The sequence below is a fragment of the Haemorhous mexicanus genome, chromosome 19 (assembly GCF_027477595.1).
Source record: "Haemorhous mexicanus isolate bHaeMex1 chromosome 19, bHaeMex1.pri, whole genome shotgun sequence".
Lineage (NCBI taxonomy): Eukaryota > Metazoa > Chordata > Aves > Passeriformes > Fringillidae > Haemorhous > Haemorhous mexicanus.
Genome location: NC_082359.1, coordinates 3,262,953 through 3,283,736, shown reverse-complemented (window position 1 = coordinate 3,283,736; position 20,784 = coordinate 3,262,953).

The window sequence follows — 20,784 nt, the reverse complement described above, 5'->3', positions numbered from 1 at the left end:
AAGCTTTGATGGAACCGGTGCAGCAAGTTTTATCTGCATAGTTTTTTTTTAATCCTTGTTTTCAGAAAATTACAAAGAAAAAATATTTAGAATTCATAAAAACACACTTGTTATTTTTCAGATTAGAACTACATGTGAAAGTAAACTGTGTGATAGAAAAATAGGTCTAATTTTGTTTTTTAATGATTAATATGTAAAAACAGGAAGAGATTTTCAGGGTTTGGTTTTTTTTAAGGAGAAACACAGTTAAAAACTAGGAAAGAGCTTGTAAAAGAGCATTTTATGTTAAAATGGAAATCTCACTTCAGTTCACCAGTGCTCAAGAGAATTTATCAGCAGTGGGCAGAATACCTTGGTATGTTTGAGACTAAAAGGCAGAAAACCACAGTCAGAGTTTCTCTGTCAACATACCCTGTGTGCACACACAAATGCATTTCAGTGATTTCTCATTTCAGCTTAGAGGAGAAAGGAGTTGTCTGTGACATGATTGCACTGAAATGTATCTTCCTGGTTCTGTTGGGGAAAGTTTAAAATTCCAGATTACTGAAAAACACCTGATAAAGAAACAATAAATGTTTTAGCATTTCATAGCTGTCGTGTTCTGTGTTTGATTAGATTCCTTTGTTACAGACCAAGCTATTGCAATAATGCCACTTCTTTGCAGGTAATACAATTTTCCACAAAATATTTCTTCTTTCCTTTTAAGTTCAAAATCCCTGATGATGGATGAAATCCAGCAACCACCTGAGCATCAAGTTCATGCAGCTGGACAGTCTGTTGCTCCCCAGTCTGCAACACATGAATTTCAGGACAGTGGTCATGACAAGCCAGGTCAAGATGGGTATACCCAGAGTCAAAGAAGAATGTTAAAAAAATTCCAAAGCAGGTGACAAGTGCAAATCATATTTTTCACTAAATGGAGCAGGGGATCAGACCTGAAAGTGTCTGGGTTTAGTGGTACCAGTGCAGGTTGCAGCAGAAGTTTTGGTTCATGGCCATGGCAGACAGTTCTGAGGATGCCTTGTGGTAACTTGAGGACAAGGATTGACTGTCAGATTTCAGGTATTTTTTAGGTATTATTATTTCAGGTATTTCAAAGGCAAATTTAAAAATATTCTTTGATACACTACCAGGTGTCATGATTTCTTCTTGTTCTCCTCTTGAGTTTTTTATTTGCTTCTTTTGTTTGTTAAAAGAACCTTGACAAAGGTGGGATGTAATTGTGTAGAGATTAAAAGCCCATCATTTGTTGAGCAGCTGAGACCTACTGGAAGAGCAAGACCCCCCTTCCTGGCTGTGTGCTTTAACTAATGACCTTGTGAAGCCTTTGGTGCTTCTTGGGGCCCTCCATGTGCCAGCTAACTCTGAAATCCATTGGGAAAAAAGAGGGGAAGGGTGATAGGATCACAGGAACACATTAGTGAGCAGAGCTGGTGGTGGGAGAAACTTGTGGAGATGTGGAACTGCTAAGGGGAGGTGGGGAGAAGGAAGATTGGCTGGCTTCAGGAAGGGCCAGACATTAGATTGGCTCAAGTATTCTGGACTCAGCTGGTTGACTTGGGGGAAACAGTGATGTTACCACACTGAAACCTCAGAAAGGGCTCCCAGCCAGCCAGCACCCAGCTCAGCAGGACCACTGGGTACAAGAGGGCTGCTTGGAAGGCATTTTGGCTACCCAGAACTCCTAAAGAAGTACATCCCAATTCAAGTTTTGCAATGATGCTTGGGCCTCTTTATGCTTTATGAATTGCTCTGTTACAGGTACTAATTTCAGGGTCTAAATATTTCATATATGCATTGATCTCTGAAAAGTAGACCCTTACTTTTATTACTGAAACTATAATAAAAATTCCTAATTTCACTTCTTCCAGGGAATATGCAGAGGAGGTGTACAAAAGCAACTAATCTGTCCTTGTATTCCAGATACCTAGCAAGGAAGTTTTTCTATCTGTGGGCAAAAGTAACATTTGGACAAGTTCTCCCTTCCAGAGCCAGGTAGATAAAATTACAGAACTCAAGGGTGGAGGTTTGTTGCTTGTTTGTTTTGTTTTGTTTTTGTTTGTTATGTTTTTTTTTTTTTTTAATGGCTTAGTGGTAAACCACTGGGCTAAGAGAGTACAGGCTGCCAAGAGACTATTTGGATGTATTTTGAGATCACTTGAAGATTTTACTTGGGTGCCTTTCTTGCTCTTGCTTTTTTTGTTTGTTTTTAATAATCATGGTTAAGCTTCTGTTAACCAAATGAATAGGAATTGTGTTTTGATAAAGTTGACCAGTATGTGCATATAAATGATGGGATGTGATTGGGATACCTGCTTTAAATTTAACTGTTTCCCAAAGTTATGATGACAGAGATTTCACAGACTGAGTTGGAAAGGACCCACATGGATCATTAATTATTATTGTTTGCACTGTTGTTCTTAATGTATATCTGTGCATGTTTGGTATCTGTCTGACTTGGAAATACCTGTGGCAGATAATTCCTTTCTGCTGTCAGTGTTCTGTGAGCTGCTGAACCCCCATGCTTTGATATTCATTGCTTGTTTTGCATTAATTTGCATGTTCATTCTTGCTTGACCACACCCTTGGGAACTGAAGCAGTTCCCAGTGGGAAGACTTGCATTTGGAATAAGATCAGGTCCTTAGTCATTCAGTTTCATTTTTTCTGTATCAAATATATTCTGTTTCTGCCTTTGTTGGTAAGTGGAAGTTGTCCTGTGAACCTCACCATTCCTCCTGTCCCATCTACTGAGTTGGCACTACTTTGGCTGCCTGTCAATTTAGCACAATAATGAATTTATTTTTAGGGGAAATGGATTTTATAAAGATCAGCAAGGAGCACAAGCAATAATGTATTGCCTTTCTAGATTTAAAAGTCCCCAGTTCTCCATAGCTGTAATACCTGTTAATGCATGTGCAATACTGTTAATGCACCAGGCCCAAAAAATAACATATGGTTTGTTTCTTTTTTCTTTTTTCCTTTTCTGCATGAGTGCTTGGACTTGGCTCGGGGTAGGTGGCTGTGAATTGCAGCTTGTGAGAGGATTGATATGTTTCACTGAGAGACCTCTAGGTATTCTGGGCCTAATTCTGCTGTTATTGCATGATAAAAACATCAAAGCATTATAAAATCTGTTGCAGCTTTTGTATTTATTTATATATAAAAATATTTTGTGTTAAAATAGCAAAGAACAACATTACAAAGGAAAATACATGTTATCTACTGTTCTGGTTGTTGGAGTAAAACACAGAACTGAGGATGAAAAATGTGAATAGGTCTCAAGAGAAGTGGTACTCTGATGTTTGACAAGTTAACATCTGTCTTTTATTCCTTGTCTTTGTGTGAAGTGTTTACAGTCAGTAGAGAGATTGCTTCTTGCAGTACTTCATGGAGTCTTCGAATAAAGGGTCACAGTAGGGAAGTGGTTTTAAATGCAATTAGTTGTTATTAGGCTGATCAGGCAAGCCTGGAGAGGAGGTGGTGTAATATTCATTGAAACTGATTTGTGGTCACTCTGGAAACCTCTATGACATTTCTCCTGTCCAAATCCTTCAACTGTTTAGATGTTTGTATGATCAGAAGATTCTTCAAAAAACTTTTGGAGAGTGGAAGGAGCAGTGGACACTTTGCAGAGAAAAGAAGCTCAGCCTAAGAGCAGGCAACCATTACAGGTTAGTGAAATGACTTCCCCTTGGGGTGTGTGTGTGTATGAGACATTTTCTGAAGGAGTTTTTAGTATCAGTGAGCAAGTTCCATCCATGGTTCATCTAGGCCAAGAGCAATCTTTTCATTGCTAATTTTAATATTTCACTGGATGGCACTTCTTTCATTTTTCAGGCATTTACTCCTTACTTTGATATTCAAGGCTTGGAGTGCCTATGTATGCCAACAGCAAGGAAAGAGGAGCAAGTATTATGTTGCAGACTCTCATGGTAAGTGAAGTGATGGTGATTACCAGTATCTGGGGTCATACTGAGATGGGAGTATCCACAGGGAATTTTTTACCAGAATCTGTGTCACTTGTGCCTGTTTGCACCCTGAGCTCCCCCAGCCCGTGGTGGTGCAGTGCTTGCAGGAGCAGATGGCAGGGGGTTCTGTTATAGGGGTGTAGCTATATGGTTATTTAGGGATGCCAGTGAATAAGCTTAAGAGCCTCTCTCCATCTGCTCTGGATTGCACTGGTGGTTTTTGAGCAGGTGGCTTGATTTTTGATTGGTTTTTTGTTTGGTTGGTTTTTTTTTTTAACTTAATCACAATATGTTTTCAAGTAGATGTTTTTTGATCTAATGTTTTACTGGAATTCTCTGTCAGCTGTTGCTATAGACATTAGATAGTAAATCCTTGTGCTTTTAACAGCACTTATTATATATCTGTTGACTGTTCCTTCCAGCTTGTGTCTTGCAATTGAAAGAAGCCCAAACTTTTAAAGTGCCCTTGGTCTTACTGTGTAGGTTCTTTGCTCTGCAAGGGATTTGACTTGGAGCTGTCTGTACTGGTAGCAGCTTTCTTGGGTTTGGGGAATATGTTTCGCTGAAGAGAGGTTGACCTTTGTTTAAAGATGATGCTGAGGTTTTGTTCTGTGCTGATTTGCAGAATAAGTTAACTGCTCTCTTTGCATGTGAAGGTAGCCTCAGAATGTCCTTTGGACACAAACTGACAGGCTATCCAGACTTCTTTTTTACTGAGTGAGACCAGAGTATTTACAGCAGAAGCTGTGAGTTACTTGGTCAAAAATAGCAAAAGGTGACCTGTTTCAAGGTAGGTTAATGCTTGATTCACAAGGAAATCCTAAAGAAGAAAAGTCTGGGGTTCTTTTATGTGTGCCTGTGAAGTGGCATAGAATCATTGAGAGTTTTTTTCTGATAATGTTTCTTTAGTGGTGTCAGTTCTGTTGAGCCACCCTGCTGTGAGGAGAATATGCAGTGTGCTGCACTAAGTGGTAAACTGGAATTTGTGACACCACTTCTGTTTTTAGCTGCATGACCAGCCTGCTAAATTAAGTTTGACTTGTTTCTGGTTCATTTCTCTGCTTGTAGGAGAGAATAACTCTTGAACAGCAACTGATGAACCTGATACACTTTTTTTTTTTTTTTAACAAACCAAAGAGAATCCTCTAATTCTTACGCGGTAGAGTCGTTATGCTGACCATTGTTCTCCAGTTATTTCCCCTGTAAGCACCGAAGACAAAGCGGTTATCGGCCATTGTCCGATAATTCACGCTGCTCTGCACGAGTGGCTGACCGTGCTGTCAGCGATTCTGAGACTTCTCGCTGTGACACCCTCGACCAGAGGGAGGGTCGCTGTCATTTCAGGCTTTTCCACAAGGTGTCCCTACAGGTTGAGGACACCGAGTGGAGGGCGAGCTGTGATGGAGTGGTTAAGATGTGCCACATTCCAGGACTTAAGATGCTGCCGTTTTTTGTCATGCACAGCAAAAAGGCAAACTCTGCTCAGGACCTGGCAGCACTGGCTGGTTTATGTTGATGTTCAAAGGACAAAACATGGGATGCAGTCCGTGGCACTGGCATTCAGGAAAAGAAGCTGTTTGCGGTAAGGATGGTATACAAACAGGCACAGAGGCACTGTGACCATTAGGCCATGGCTTTTATCTGTGTTATGTTATCTTTTCCTAAAAGATAAAAAGTCATACCAGGACTTAATTCGGTGTTTGATTTTTCTTTAAGTATTCTTTTGCTTTTTGGGATTTGTGAGTTCTTCTGGCACACCCATAGACTGTGAATTTAAGAGACAGCAGCTTGCCAGTGCCTAATGGGAGCCTACAGGAAGGCTGGAGAGTGACTTTTGCAAGGGCATGCAGTGAGAGGACAAGGGGAAATGGCTTTAAGTTGAAAGAGGGTAGATTTAGAGTGAATATTAGGAAGAAATTCTTTACTCTGAGGGTGGTGAGGCACTGAAATCTGGAGATCCCCCAGAGATTATGTTGATGCCCCATCCCTGGAAGTGTTCAAGGTCAGTTTGGATGGGATTTGGAGCAGTGTAGGAAATGGAAAGTGTCTCTGCCCATGGCAGGGGATTGGAACAAGATAATCTTTAAGGTCCCTTCCATCCCAAACCATTTGGTGGCTCTTTGAAAAGGTTGTTGTTCATACCGTTTTTTGAGTCAGATGAAAGTGATTTCTTGCACCAAATCATGGCACCTGTGTTTGAACTTGTCTGTAACATTGTTTTGGCAGCATTTCATGGGCAGTGTGGAGAAGACAACACTACCAGAAATGCTCTGGACATAAAATGAATATTTTGGCTCTGCAGCATTGGGCCCAGAGCCTGCAATTTCGAGTAAGTCTCAGGAGCTTCAGCTACTGCCATTTCTAATGTTTTAAGTTGCACACATGTGAAAATGTTGCAAATGAACAAAAATTAGGCCTTCTTTACTTTGAAAATTGCAGTACTTATGATGGAATATCATATCAGGACATGGGGAAATGGAATGAAGCTGTGTCAGGGCAAGTTCCAACTAGGCATTAGGAAAAGGATCTTCCTGAGAGGGGGGTCAGTCCCTGGAACAGAGTCCCCAAGGAAGTGGTTACAGCACCAAACCTGTCAGAGTTCAAGGTGCATCAAGTCCAGCTTCCTTCTTGCAGGATTACTTAAAATGAGATGACTGAGAGTGTTGTCCAGATGTTTGATCTCAGCTGAAGTGAAAACAGCATGGATTTCTTTTTTTCTTTCACTGAAACTGTGGCTTTTTGTCCCTTTTATTAAAAAGAAGGGACAGTATTTAATTTGACCTGCACTGTAAGATGCAACATGGCAAATACACTGTAAGATGCAAATGCAAATTTGACCTGCACTGTAAGATGTAACAATACTGGTTTAGGGCAGTATTCTGCTAAGGAAAGAAACTTGTGGCTTGGGAAGTCTTATAGTATCTCATGATGGGATTCCCTTTTATATGAAAATAATCTGAAAGAAAGCCTGTTGGCAAAAGAAAAGTATTGTATTGGTCTTTTTAATGGGAAGAAGTATGAAAGTATTTAAAAGAGTTAATAAATATTTGATGTTTTCTATGCTGGCATTCCTTTGGTGTTTGTTTGGGTTTTGTTGGGCTTTTTCCTCTTTTTTGAGGGGGAACCTCATTGCTCATGGCTTTCACCTTTAGGGCTTAACATTGAATTTCTTATTGCGTGTGTGTTCTTTCTCTCCTCCTCTTTGTTCTACTTCCCTAATCTTGTCTGTTTTTATCCCTTACTGCCCTTGCCCCTTAATTATTCCTTCAGGCTTGGTTGCAGTGGCGAGAGCTGTATTTGCACACCCAGAATGAAAAGCAGAAGGGCACCAGGGCAGTAACTCACCATCAGCACTGGGAATTGAGGAGATGCATGGGAGCATGGCTGGGATACCTGAACCTCCACAGAGTAAAGAAACACCAGAATGGTGAGTGAAAGTGGTGAGGTGGGACAGAACAGGGCTCAGCCCCTTTGCTGAGGGCATGCTGATGGCTTTTTCTGTTCTAGGAGACACTGCAGTGTCTCTGCCCACCCAGGTCATGAGATGCAGCTTGGGCTGTACACTGTGGAAGCCTGGCTGGCTTAGCTCATGTGCTGGACTGTCAGGAAGATCACCTGCTTTCCACAGGATTTAAAAGAAAATGCTGTACAGTTCCCTTGATGAAAACTGCATATTGTCTCTTGGATTTTGACTGAGATATCTGTGAGAAGGATGTATTCAAGACTTTGATCAGTCAGTCTGTGGATTTTCTTGATAATCGGTCAAATCACTACTCCTATAGGATGGTAAAGATTATTACACCAGTTCCTTTGTTTCTTCCCTTGAATGGGAATGAGTTCAGATATTTGTATGAATTGCTTTTTGGTTGCTTGCAGTGGAAAAGATTCTAGCTTGGATGTGTAGGAACTCGTAATAGGAGTATGAAACATAAGCAAGTTTAAGTTGCACAAGTAATACGTTGTCCTAAGTTCCCTCTCTTAAGTCAGCACAGTCGGTTCCTGCTTTAAAACTGCCTTTGTGATCAATAGGAAGAATATGATCTCTAGCTGAGTGTTAATGTGAATTCTTGTAACCATTTCTCAGTGTTAGAGCTCATGTGACTTGTGAGCCAGTGGCTCAGATGCCAGGATCTCATCTGGTAGCAATGAGCCTAGGACAGAACCAGCCATGAGTGATTTGTGTCTGTCTTCCAGAGCTGGCCCAGGAGTTTCACCGGAGCAGGACGCTCCGGAAGTGCTTCTCGGATTGGCAGCTGTCGTGGGAGTGCAGGAGGAGAATGCGTGCTCACGGAAGGGACCTGGAAAAACAAGCAGCAAGGATTGCCTTATGGAGGGTGTTTGCACACTGGAAGCATTGTATCCAGCCTGTGTTTAGTCCCTAGCAAAACCACCTTAGAAGCATTCTCTCAGGGGGAAGATCCAGTTAATAAGCAGGAACGTTGTGCAGTAGCACGAGTGACAGCAAACAGTGACAGCAAACATGTTGTCATTATTTGTATGTAATGCCATACTAACAGTTCATTAAACTGTTGTAATTACAGTATGTCAGCAGCTGTATAAGAGTACATTAGAGCCTGCAGAAGATAATTTATGGTTGTGGCTTAAGTGTGAATCAGAAACATATTGTAATAAGCCAGCAAAATCTAAAAGTTTGACTGTAGTCAAAACTTCTGCAGATAACAGTGCTGGACATTCAAACATTGAAGAAATGTAGATGGAGATGTAGTGCCCCTCTGTGGAAGAAGGTTGTTCTGTGTAAAAGATACTTTAACTCAGTGACAGATGTTGTGCTGTGTGTGGAGGAGGCTCAACAGTGTGAGCTGGCTGAAAAGCACTACAAGTGTCACCTGTTGGTAAGAGCACTGTTATGTGCTGGGTGGTGGGGCTGTGGAGTCTCTCTCTAACATTGACAGTGGTGACTGAGTTTTAAGTGGGAGATACACCAGGTTTTGAAATTTCAACAGATTCTGGAATCTGCCAGCTGAATCCAAATGGGGAAACTGTGCTGATCTCCAGAACAGCTATTCATCCATTTGGGAGACTGGTGAAATAGATTCATCTTGAGGGTGGTGGGTTACCTGCTCCCTGGCTATTCCTCCATGAGATCACCTTTTCTCCTTGATTTTTTTTCTTATGGTGGTTGCTATAATAATTATTTTTTCTTCTCTGCAGTAATGTGTGCTGCTGCTTTTCACATGAGACCAAAGATAGCTTGCTGCATATTCAAGTAGTTGATGTTCTGGGTTTTTGTTTAGGATTTAGGGTTTTTTTAAAAGAAAAAATAAATTCCTAAATGCTGTCTGAGAGGTGGGCACAAGCAAGCCTCCAGCTTTTTGGAACTGAACTATTTTCAAAGTTGGATCAGTACTGGTCATTAAAAGAATACCAACAAACTGGTTTGGATTGTGAAGTGAAAACAGTAGTGATTATAAGAGCAGGATGATTAGTGATTTGAAGTAGGATGCTCTCACGATGCTATTTACCATTTTCTGCCCCCACTCAAGGGATTCTAGGATTGTAGATCAGTTCTAAATTACCTGATTTGGATTACAAATGAAAGTTGTGTTTTTTCTTGTGGTTACAGGAACTTGGCCTTAAGGGTCTTCGGCAGAATGTCCTGGACACTCGTCTTCAGCGAATGAGAACAAATCTGTCATCCTGCCAGCATCGAGTGACAGTGAGTCTGACTTTGGTTCTTGTGTCAGTTTGTCTTGAGCTGTCCTATTGACTTCCACTGTCACCTACAAAGTGCTTTTTTACTACGGCAGTGGCTTTGTTCTTAAATGCTAATAGCCACAGAAAATCTGTGTGAGTCAACTGCCACTCTTAGATATGTTTAGTTTTTTCGTTTCCTTGTGTTTGTGGTGAATTTTTTTCTTTGACCAGAAAAACTGGTAGGAGGTTAAAAAGTTTGGTATATGAAGCAGTGCAGGAGACAACCATTGCAGTATGCATTTGCATTAGGACTTTAACAATTTATTTATTTGCATTCTTCTCCTCACTGGATATCTTTGGGAGGTTTTTGTGTCTTTTCTTATTTTATTTCAGGTGTTGCAGAAGTACTGGAACCGTTGGAAGTCCCGTTTGGAAGAGAAGGAGGAAGAACAGCAGCAGGCCTTAACATCAGTGGCTCATGCTCGTTACAGGTATGCAGAGAATTATTGATAGAGACTTGTACAGATGTGGAATCTGTGGGCCTTTGGGGTCTCTTCTTAAGTATGGTAATACCTTTGGGGCATAACTTGATAGCAACTGCTCTGACATTTTCTGTGAATAATGAACAATTTACATCTTGTGCTTCTCTCTGGAATGTTAGAGGGGGGTTGGTTAAGCCTAGCTCTGAGGTTCATTTAGTCAGCTGACATTCATAAGACCAATGTGTTTTCTGAAGGAATTGTCTCCCGTGTGCTGACAGTTCTCCCTTTTTGCTTGCCAGGAGGGTGTTGATGAGACAGGTATTTGACACATGGCTGCTGAAGACCTGCCAGCTGCAAGGATATCGAATGGGAGAGAAGAGGGTAAATGGAACTCTTGTACCTTGCTTAGGAAATAGAGGGGATGATTTCCTAGTCACTGTCTATGAATATGAGTTAGAGACTTGGTGTAAATTCCCTTTTCCCTGGTGAGGGATCAAGGATCAATCAAAGAGATTACAACTGATATTTATTGGTCACCTTTTTTAAGTGAAGTAGTTTGTTAATAATAGAAACCAGTTATTATTAGGGTATTGCCATTCACATAGTTCATTCACTTATTCCCTCACCCTGTAAATATGTGTGTGCTCTCTCTTTCACACAGTCTCATAGTTACTTTGTTGAAATAATAATAATAATAGTAATGCTAAATGGCCAAGCCCAGTCATTTAAGAAGTGCAGGGTTGTGCTGAGAAATTAGCTGCTTCTAGGTAGGTGTCCATAAAGTTCTTTACAGGGCCCTTCATGTTTTTAAGGGGTGTGTGTGTGGGTGTGTGTGTGTATATATATATATATATATATATATATATATATATATATATATATATATAGTCCTGGAGTCTTTGGAGTCTTCACATGTGGCCTTTACGTGGTCTCTTACACAACTCCAAGTTGACAGTAGCACGTGTGGGTGTCTTTCTGCAGATATGGCTCACCCTTGGTGGAGGGAGGTTATCAGTTCTTGTACATTCAACAGGACTGGTTTCTGGAACTTATCAGTCCTTAGGAGTCCTTCACATGCTATTTATCAGCTTGTGTTTTTCCTTTCTTTGGCTTGCTGTTTTTTGGTAACAGCTCCTCCACACACACACAGAGGTACCTGCAGAGCATGTTACAGAGCCTCACCACAGAGGGGCTTTGCTGGTGTGTCCATTGCTGTTCAACCTCAGAAAAACAAACTTTGGACAGTTCTATGCATGTCCTCTTTAAGGAGGTGTTTCCTGTTGTTTGTACTGCCTGTGCTGTGCATTCATTGCTCCTTCCCCCCATCTCAGGCTGTGCTCCATTTCCAAAGGCAGCTCTTGCGCTGCTGCTGGTCCTGCTGGCGGAGAAGAGCAGCTGCACGTCTGGAGGAGCAGGAGGGCTTGGTTCGTGCAGGAGAGCACTACAGTAACCAGCTGCTGCTAAAGGCCTTCTGTCTGTGGAAACAAAAGACTCAGGAGAGAGAAACAGAGTAAGATTTATTTTGAAACAGAGAATGATTTGGATTGGCCCTGTGGCAGCCTGCTTTGGACAGCATTTAATTCACAATGGTGCTCGCTGCTCACTCCTTTTTTGTGCTTTGGAGTCTACTAAGTTGTCTTTCAGTTAGTGAATTACTGAAAATAACAAATGTGGACTCAAGTCTGTGCTAGAAGTGTCCAGTAACATGGATTGCATTGTAGGACAAATAATTATTTTTCTTACAGAAGGTTCAAGGAGACAGAAGCATTAAGATTTCACTGTTCAAACTGTCTGCAGCAGACTTGGAACAAGTGGAGAGAGGTGAGAGTTAGCAGATGGGAAAGAGCATGAAGGCTTCCTGTTATGTTTGAATTGCTTGTACCCATATGGCTAGAAGTTAAATTGTTTGTTTTAAACACTAGTCATTCCTAAGCTCTCCTCCCTTTTCATGTGGATAAAACCAGTTTGGTGTGGGTGGAACAGGAACTGTGTAGGGAGAAGAGAGAATTCTTTTTGTTCCTGTATGTAGATACGATGAGAATAGGAATATGGTTTAGATGTACCTGGGAATGTAATCAGAGTTAGTGTGATGAAATTGTCCCTGCCCAGTACTGAGTTTGTCCTTCTCAAAAGTTAGAAGTTTGCAGCCAGGCCTTACAGGATGTCACAAACACAGAATGCTTTCATGGTGGGCCCCTTTTCTTTACCATGATATGAGGTACCAGATGTGCCTTGTAACATGTGTTGAAAATCTATGAGAAATTTTATAGTTGGAGCTGCTCTGTTGGTGCAGACCTGTTAACTTGAGTGGTTTACATCAGTCCTCAAGAGGATTCCTACAAAGGGCAGGAAAAAAAAGCACCTCAACTAGGCCTTTTGGGGAAAAGCTGTTACAGCAAGGTGAAGGATTGATTCTCCAGAGAATGGAAATGGTCCTTTTCCCTCCTCTCTTTGCCATTACTTGTTTTCCCTTATTCATGTGTGTGTATCTTCTGGGTTTTTTTCCATTTCCTCCTTCTAGTACGTGGGACATCAGCGTGAGAAGTGGAGGAAGCTGGTGCAAGCAGACCTGCATTATCAACATGTATTGCTGGGCAAGACCTTGGCAGCTTGGAAGGTAGGATGGAACAGCCTTTTTGAGGCATTTGTCTGTATATGCTGTAGTGTTTCAGTGGCAGCTAAAGAGCTCCCACACTGCTTCCCTGGAGGCACATACACACCACATGTACAAGGTAGAATGGAGGCTCTTGTATGTAGGGCTGTATGAGCTCTGGCATTGCTTTTTGGAGCCGAAGAACCAAGGTAATCTTGTAGCACTGGTCATTGGTATAGAACAGCTAACATTAACTGTTGTGTAGTGACTGCTTGCTACAGCAAAGCAGCATTTGATTTCAGTGGCTGTATTTTTTCCCCCTGTACTTAACTGCCAGTGCTACTTACTAGTTAATAAGAGCTAGTTAGATGCTAGTAAGAGTTTCTAGGTGTTTCCTCTCCTCACAGGTGTTAACAGTTGAGGTAAATTTACCTCTCAATACTATTTTTTTCCAGATTTACCAACAAAACATACAGTGCATTCTGTATCAAGTAGCTGAGAAGGAGAAACAGCACACTCGACTGCTGCTGCGGTGAGCCTCTTCCCAGGCAGCATGAGAGAAGTGACTGCACTGCAGTCAAATTCATTACTTTCTTTCACTGCCACCTTTGTAACTTTCTGAATGTTTGGTGCTGGGAGTGGACTCTGGCATGCATTGCTGTTTCTTTGCATGAAGATCATCTAGGTAAAAGAAATCAACCTCTTCCTATTTGCTATCTGCTTTGCTTGAATATTTTTTAAATCTCTGTTTAGTCCTGCAAGAGTCATCAGACAGCAAACTGCATCATTATGGTATGAACTACATCTGTTATGGTATTAAAGCAGCCTGGAAGATGGAGAGCCTATCTTGCATTACAGTGAGGAGAGTGATTAAAGATATAATCACATAGCATAGGTTGTAGTTATTTAGTTACCTTATTTTAATGCTATACAGCTTGAGTCACTTGCAGAGCCTGATTGGCTCAGGTGAAGCTGCTGGATTTGACTGTGTTCTGTTTTGCACTGCCTTCTCTTCAGCAGAGACCTGAAGGGGCAGAAGTTGATTTGCCCAACTGAGTTTATAGATGCAGCTGGGTTTGGTTCTCTTGTGAGTAAAAAAGTGCCAAATGAACGAGTGAGAATCATTCTTAATGGGTCTGTTTTTAACTTCTGTGTGTATTTTTGCCTTCAGACAGGTGGTGTGTACGTGGAGAGAAAATGCTCTTGCTCTTATACATGAAACTGAGGCAACTACTCGGGCAGATGAGCACTACAGGAGAGCAATCCTGTCAAAGGTAGGATCTGTACAGCAGGTGCCAAGGTCTCAGTACAGGTGCTGGTTCAGGCAGGGGTCAGATAATACAGTTAGAAGGACCAAAAACTTAAATCTAAGAGCCACTACTAAGAGGGATCTGCAAAGTGGGAGTCTCATCTTGTTTATACAGGTGTCTCTGAAACTTGTCTCTGTAAGCTCATGGCTTTTTCTCTTCCTTCTTCTCATTCCTTAGAAGGAAGGAAAAACCAGCAGCATGATATAGCATACTAGTATTGGTGAGTGGGGCAGGGAGGGGATGAATGAAAGAGAAGAACACCTTGAAAAAGGCCACGGGGACCCTCTGAAATACTTCTGCATTTAATTTGTAGGAAATTCTGTCTGCTGAGCCTTAGGTGAAGAATGAGGTGGAAATGGTTATGTTACAGTGATGGGGGAGTACCTTGTGTCCCCTTCCATTGCAGTGCCAGTCTGTGTCCCAGCTGCTGTGTGCATTGTATCCTTAGGTGCTGCTGCAGTGGAGAGACACTGCCTGGCTACGAGCGTGTCACCGCCACCTGAAGGTGACAGCTGTGGTAGAGGCCAGCAAACAGTTGGATTTAGGTGAGCTGATGGAGATGTTGAACTCTCAAAAGTCCTCATTGTCTGTGAATGAGCCATGGGCAGTATGTTGTGTCATCTCTACAGATGGAGTGACTGGATGGTCTGTTGGCTTACAAAGGATGTCCCCACAGAATGGAGTGTGAATTGGGACTCCAGTGATCTGCTGAATGCTCCTTGTGTTACTTTGGTTTCTCTGTTTGTTCTTTGTGCTATATAACAGATGGTAACACTTCCTTCCTCAAAGGAATTTTCCATTACTAATTTTGGGAACCTCAGACATCTGTTTTGAAGGCAATACAAGTAGTCTTATCAATTACTTCTTCAGTCTTTCTCTAGTAATTCTTACTGAATGACCCTCAAATTCTGCAGGCATTTTCATGGTACCATGGTACATTCTTGACATGAGGACTCTGAAACACAGAAGGCTTTCCTAAAGGTTGTAAAGAATGTCAGTGGCAGCAGGGAAGACTTGCCAGTCACAGCTCCCTGTGTGTTACATGAAATGTTTCACAGTTCTTCTTCCTATACTGAATACTGTCAGTGCTGAGTGTTGTCCAAGTTGAGTATTGCTGAAACAGTTGGGAAGAGTAGCTGATCACTTGATACTCTGAGATGAATAATCTCCCTTTGGTACATGAATTAATTTATCTTCCCCTAACAGTGCGTTTACAGAGCCTGTTTCTGCACTGGAAGGAATTAATGAGGGAGTCTCTGATGCTGAGGGCTCAGCACCACAGGGCAGTGCAGCACCACCAGCAGCACCTGCTCCAGAAGTACCTGATGAAATGGAAAAGTTATCATCAGCAGTGCCTTGGGAAAAAGGTGAGAAGGATCAGCAAACTTCCCAGCCTATGGGAAGTTATGGGTATGGAGGAACACACTGTGCTCCCTGGTGAAGGGAATGGCAGTCTGGGCTGAGAAGGAGCATGACAGCTTTGTGTACTGAGGAGGAAGGAGCATGGCTGTGTCTTGCCTGAAGAAACTGATAGAAGTAACAGAGTTAACAAGACAGCCTGAGCTTACTGCAGATGAAATCCCTGCTGGGCTTGTAGATGTCTCCACATGGGACTACACTGTAGGGCACTTGGGTATTGAGGGTGGCCTCAACAGAGCAAAGGGAGGGTGATAAAGGCTGTTTGCTAGCTATTCTAATAGCATTTGGCTCAGATAAATGGGGTTTGTCTGCAAGTGACTCAATGTTTTGGTTGCCTTGCAGCTGCTGCAGAGAAGGGGAGATGAGCTAATGACTCATAGACTTTGCTCTGCTTCCTTCTCTTGCTGGAAAACTCGGGTAAGGAATTTTGCCATGGGTAGACACCTAGCTCCTTGCTAGTCATTCTCTCTTCTCCTTCATGTTCTGTTTACACAAGGACCAAGAAAACTTTATTTAAACATTTTTCAGATTTTTTTGGTTCATCTAGCATGCGAGACACCTTGCTATAGACTGGATGAGCTGAGGGTTTTCTGCTTTGGCTCTACCATTACTTCTTCCTTGCTTGGTGCTTTGGCTGGCATTCTGGTGTTGAGTATGTGAACTCCTAACCTGATTGCTGTGCATTTTTTTCCCTAATAGCTGTTGCAGCAGCAATGGGAAAAGCAGAAGACAGTGCAAGCATTGTGGCACTGGTCCCTTTCAGTGCAGAGAAAGGTAAGGGGTTGGCAAGTGAATTTGATGATGGGCAGATTTGACTGCAGTCAGCAGAGTGCACACTGAATGTCTGTTTCCTTTCCTCTTTTGGGTATTGTATGTTATTTTGGGATGCTGGACAACTCCCTAACATTTCTTAGCTGATTTAAAAATATGCTCATTTTTCCCCATCTGGCCTTAGCTAACTTAAATCTCTGTCCCTTTGTCATTGTGGCAGTGTCCTCTTGTTGCTGCAGCTCTGCTTATTCCTGTCCAGAGGAAGGGAGGGTGTTGCTCTCTGCAGGGGGAGTCCCTGGCCTGGAACCTGTCTGTGTAATACTCACAGCTCTCATTGTTCCTGTTGTAGGTATTTGATGCTTGGCTCAGGTTTGCCAGGGGGCAGCAGGAGAAGAAAGATGGCATTGAAAAAGTCACAGGAATTCACCACACAACTCCTTTGAGAGAAGGTGTAACCTGTGCCTTGAGAAGCACTGCTGGCATCAAACAGCTGCAGGGACAGCTCCATACTCAGCTGCAGCTGGAGGTGAAAGAGAGATTGCTCAGATATATATCCAGAGCTGGGCTGCTCTGCTCTGTGTATGTGTGTCTGTGCATGTATGTATCTTGTAGCTCCACATCCCAGCTATTGTTTAGATCCTACATACACTTCTGTCTCTGGTTCAAAGCATTTCATTCAGCTGAGACTAGAGGACTTCAGACTCATTAGGAACCTTTCTTAATTAAACTATTTTAAAACTGGCCATTTTCTTTCACAGACAATACTCCTTTGCATGTGGGTCAGGTGTCTAAATTGGGTGCTAGAATGAAGCATTCAAGACTACATCTGATCTTGTCTTAGCTTTAGCACTGCTTATTCCTTCCTGTGTGGGCTTGTGTCACTTCTGCCTTTGAGTATCAACCCAGCCCTGTGTGTGAAAAGGATGCCTGTATTGACTGCTCTCTTCCTGCTTCTGGGCAGCATTCCCAGCTCTTTTCCAGGTTTTCAGGATACCAGTTGTTCCATTTGCTAACGTGCAGCTTGCCTTGGTTCAGAAGTACCCAGTTAATTCTCCTCACCCAAACGTTACCACAGTGGACCTCTTGATTTAGTTTAGAGAGCTGGTATGGTTTTGAGGGCATCAGAAATCTTGGTTCCTTCTCCGTGGTGCTTCCTTCTCTCAGCCATCAGATGCTCTGCTATTCTTCGTGTTGGCAGGCAGCCTGCAGTCTTCACCAGTCAGTGTATTGTTGTGCCATGCTGTGGAAACAGAGGCTCTCTCCCAGAAATTAAATAAACCTTTCTCTTTTTTGCCACCTCTGATGAAGCAAGTGACATTTAAAAGGCCTGATGTTAGTCCTGAGACAAGAGGACATTCACCAGAGGAAGAGCCATGGCCTTCAAAATGCAGACATCTACCACTTCACCCTGCTGAGGGGGGCTCAGTGCTCCGTGGCCTGTGAGTGTAAATTTCCAGTCCCTGCCCTGTTTCTCTGGCATATAAGTAACTTTGCATATATGTAATCTGTCTGTCTCATTTTTGTGTTTCCAAGTTTTCTCATTGAAGACTTGAGTTCCATGCATTCTCCTTAGCTCTGACTGCATCATGTGGCTGGTGGTACAGAGTTGTACAAGAGCTGCTGTGTAATGCAAACATCAGCCCACACATGGGGAGGTATTTGTGACTACTTGCCAGTGGCAGGTAGAACCAGCTCAGCTCAGCTTCCACTTTGTGTTTTTCAAGGCAGAACTGAATTTGTGGAGCATTGGCCGTTTGTCATAGGAACAGTTATACAGGGAAACATTGAAAGATACCTTTGATGGGACTTCAGCCATCAGGAGGGCTTATCTTGCCCAAGTGGCCCAGTGTCACTGGAGCTCTTGTTTTTTGCACTGAAATCACCTGATGAAATTATAAATATCAAGCTGAAGTTTCTTCTTGCCCCTTTCTTTTCCCTGGGGAAGCTATTCCTTAAAAAATTCCTATTGATCATGGGGCAGTTGCAAGAAAGAATTGTCTATGAATCTTCTCAGTGCAGAACCCTACAGGGAAATGAGATTGTAACTTCACATTGCTTTAAGCAAGTATATGCTGCCAAAAGAAGACTTTCTGCCCTGTTCAGTTGTGTCACTTCCACCATTCTTTGTGTTGGCACCACCACTCACATGGTGAACTGCATTCTCACATTAATACAGGTTGACATTTAATCTTTAAGAATCAGGATTGCATGCAAGGAGAATGTTGCAGAACAGGGATGAATGATGAAACAGGACTGTTTCTTTAGCTGCAATGCCAGCTGATGCCAGTTTACAATAATCATAAGTCTGGGGCATTATTTGTTCTGTTTTTCTTTTCAGAAATGCCTTTCAACGAGCCAGGTTACCACCACGGAAGCCTGACTTCCCTCTGGAATCTCTAGAAAGCAAGGAACTGCTGGGACCTCCTTTTACTAGGTAGAAAATCTAATTTCAGAAGTAAAGAAAAGAGAGTGACTTACAGTGGGCATAGTAGAGCAGCTAATTGGAGAGCTGTATGCAAGGGAATGACAGGAGTCTCCCCTTTTTTGCACTGACCTCAAAGGACAAGACCAACAGGTTGCAGTGTATAGTGACCTTATCTTTCTTCCTGTACAGATCAGAGGTGCCCTTTCAGCAAATATCTGTGAATAAATGTCCTGCACAGTCTGGGAACTTAATGCTGACACCTCACATGGAAGAAAGTACCTGTAAAAGTCTGTCTCAGATGGACAATGCTGCTCATCCCCATCCCTCTCTCACGTGTGCTTCTCTCCCCCTGTGGACACAGGACATGCACCGAGCTGGGCAGGGGCCAGAGCTGTGGTCTCCTGCATCTTTCATGTACCACATAAAAGCTGGCTCAGAAGAGGTGAGTGTATTGCTGAGGGAACAGTTAGTGTGTGTGCTGGGCTGCTGCCAGCAGGCCCGTTGCTTACTGCTGTGTTTTCTTGTGGTTCTTCTGAAGTGCCCTGGTTGAGCTGGTTTTCATTTGTTCTAGCTGTCTAAAGCTGACCAGTGAACTGCCTCTGAATGCCCAAGAACTGTTACCCCTAATCTGAAGCAATCCACATGTGGGGTTCTGTATTTCATGCCTTTTTCCTGGTTGTCTTCCTAGCCAGATCTTTTCCTAGCAAGTGACATGAGGGTGCTGCTGCCTCTTTGGAGTTCAGAGCAGTTACAGTTTGCTGTCCAGATTGCAGGGATTTAAGAGAAACTCAGCTTAGGGGAGCAGTGAGTGTGTCTGAGAGCTTCAAAAAGTTGAAATTCACTTAACCTGCAAGTAGATGTTTGATTTTTGAGCTTGTTCCACACAGAATGGGAAGTTTTAATCTTGGTGAAATGTCTCCATGCTAGAAATCAAAGAGCCCATCTTTTAAGCTCTGCTTCTTCTGTGGGATTTCATGAGAGGGGCTCAGCACCTACAGGTTGTCTGAGTGGGAGTAGGACTAAGTAGGTCAGGCACATCCAACTTGTAGGGTTTACTTAAGAAAACCCTTTGAGGAAAACCCCAATATCATTCTAACCTTCAGAGAGGTCAGCCTGCCAGTGGTCAAAAAGGAGCCCATTCTCAAGACTCTCAACAGAATCCTGTGGAGAAGAAGTTGCCACCAAATTTGCAGCCACATTTGCTGTCATCTGAAGCCTTGGTGGGAACAGGGAGTCACCAGACTGCAGGTACATCCTCAGATCCAAACTGTAGCAGTTGCTCATCCTCCTCTCTGATCTATATGAGACTGCAAGTCACTGCCACAAAATGTATGGGAGACAGGGCAATCTTGTGTGCCAGCATCAGGAGGTAAAGGGTACCAGTACTCCTTTCTGGGAAGGTAACTGCAGTTGTACGGATTCTGCTGAGTCTGGGGGCTAAAGCCCTGCTCCAGGCATTGAAGGATGGGAACTGCTTGAACATTCTTTCAGCAAGAATGTGCTCAGGTGCTGGGGTGTTCACATGTGCACCTGAGTTCACACTTCCCTCCTGAAGCAGAACCTGCTTCAGGAGGGAAGTTCATCCAGTAGAGCTCTCTGAGATTTCCCTGTACTTACAGTATGGCTGTAAAGGGGACAGATGGTGACTAAGCACCTCCCCTTGTGGTGTTTTAAATGACATCAGAGTATGATATTTGTTCTGCAGGACTCCTGTGCTTAATTACTTCTAGATTAAATGCGAAAGACTAAATCCTGAACAGGCCAAAACAGTATCTGCAGTACTGAACCATCCACCAGAGCATTTTGTATCTTTTCTGTGTTCAGACTGAGTCTTCAAGAGCTCGTTCTGTTGTCAGAACTCTTGCCCTCTCACTGTACCTGATCCTTTGGGGTGAACAGGTACATGTCACAGGGTAACCAAACACATGAAAAGCAGTTGGGAGGGTTCCTTTTTTCCTGTCATTAAAAATATTTTCTTGTTTTTTTATAAGAAAGAGTGGATGTCTGTTCTACCTCCATTGCTTGTGCCTTATATCTTCCATTCAGCTGAAGGGGAAAAGAGGGAGCACAGTTCCAGAGAAGAAATGATGTTGGAGAGAAAGGTGGAAGTTGAACTCTGGCATATCCAGCAGCAGATGCAGTACTACTACAGCAGGAAGC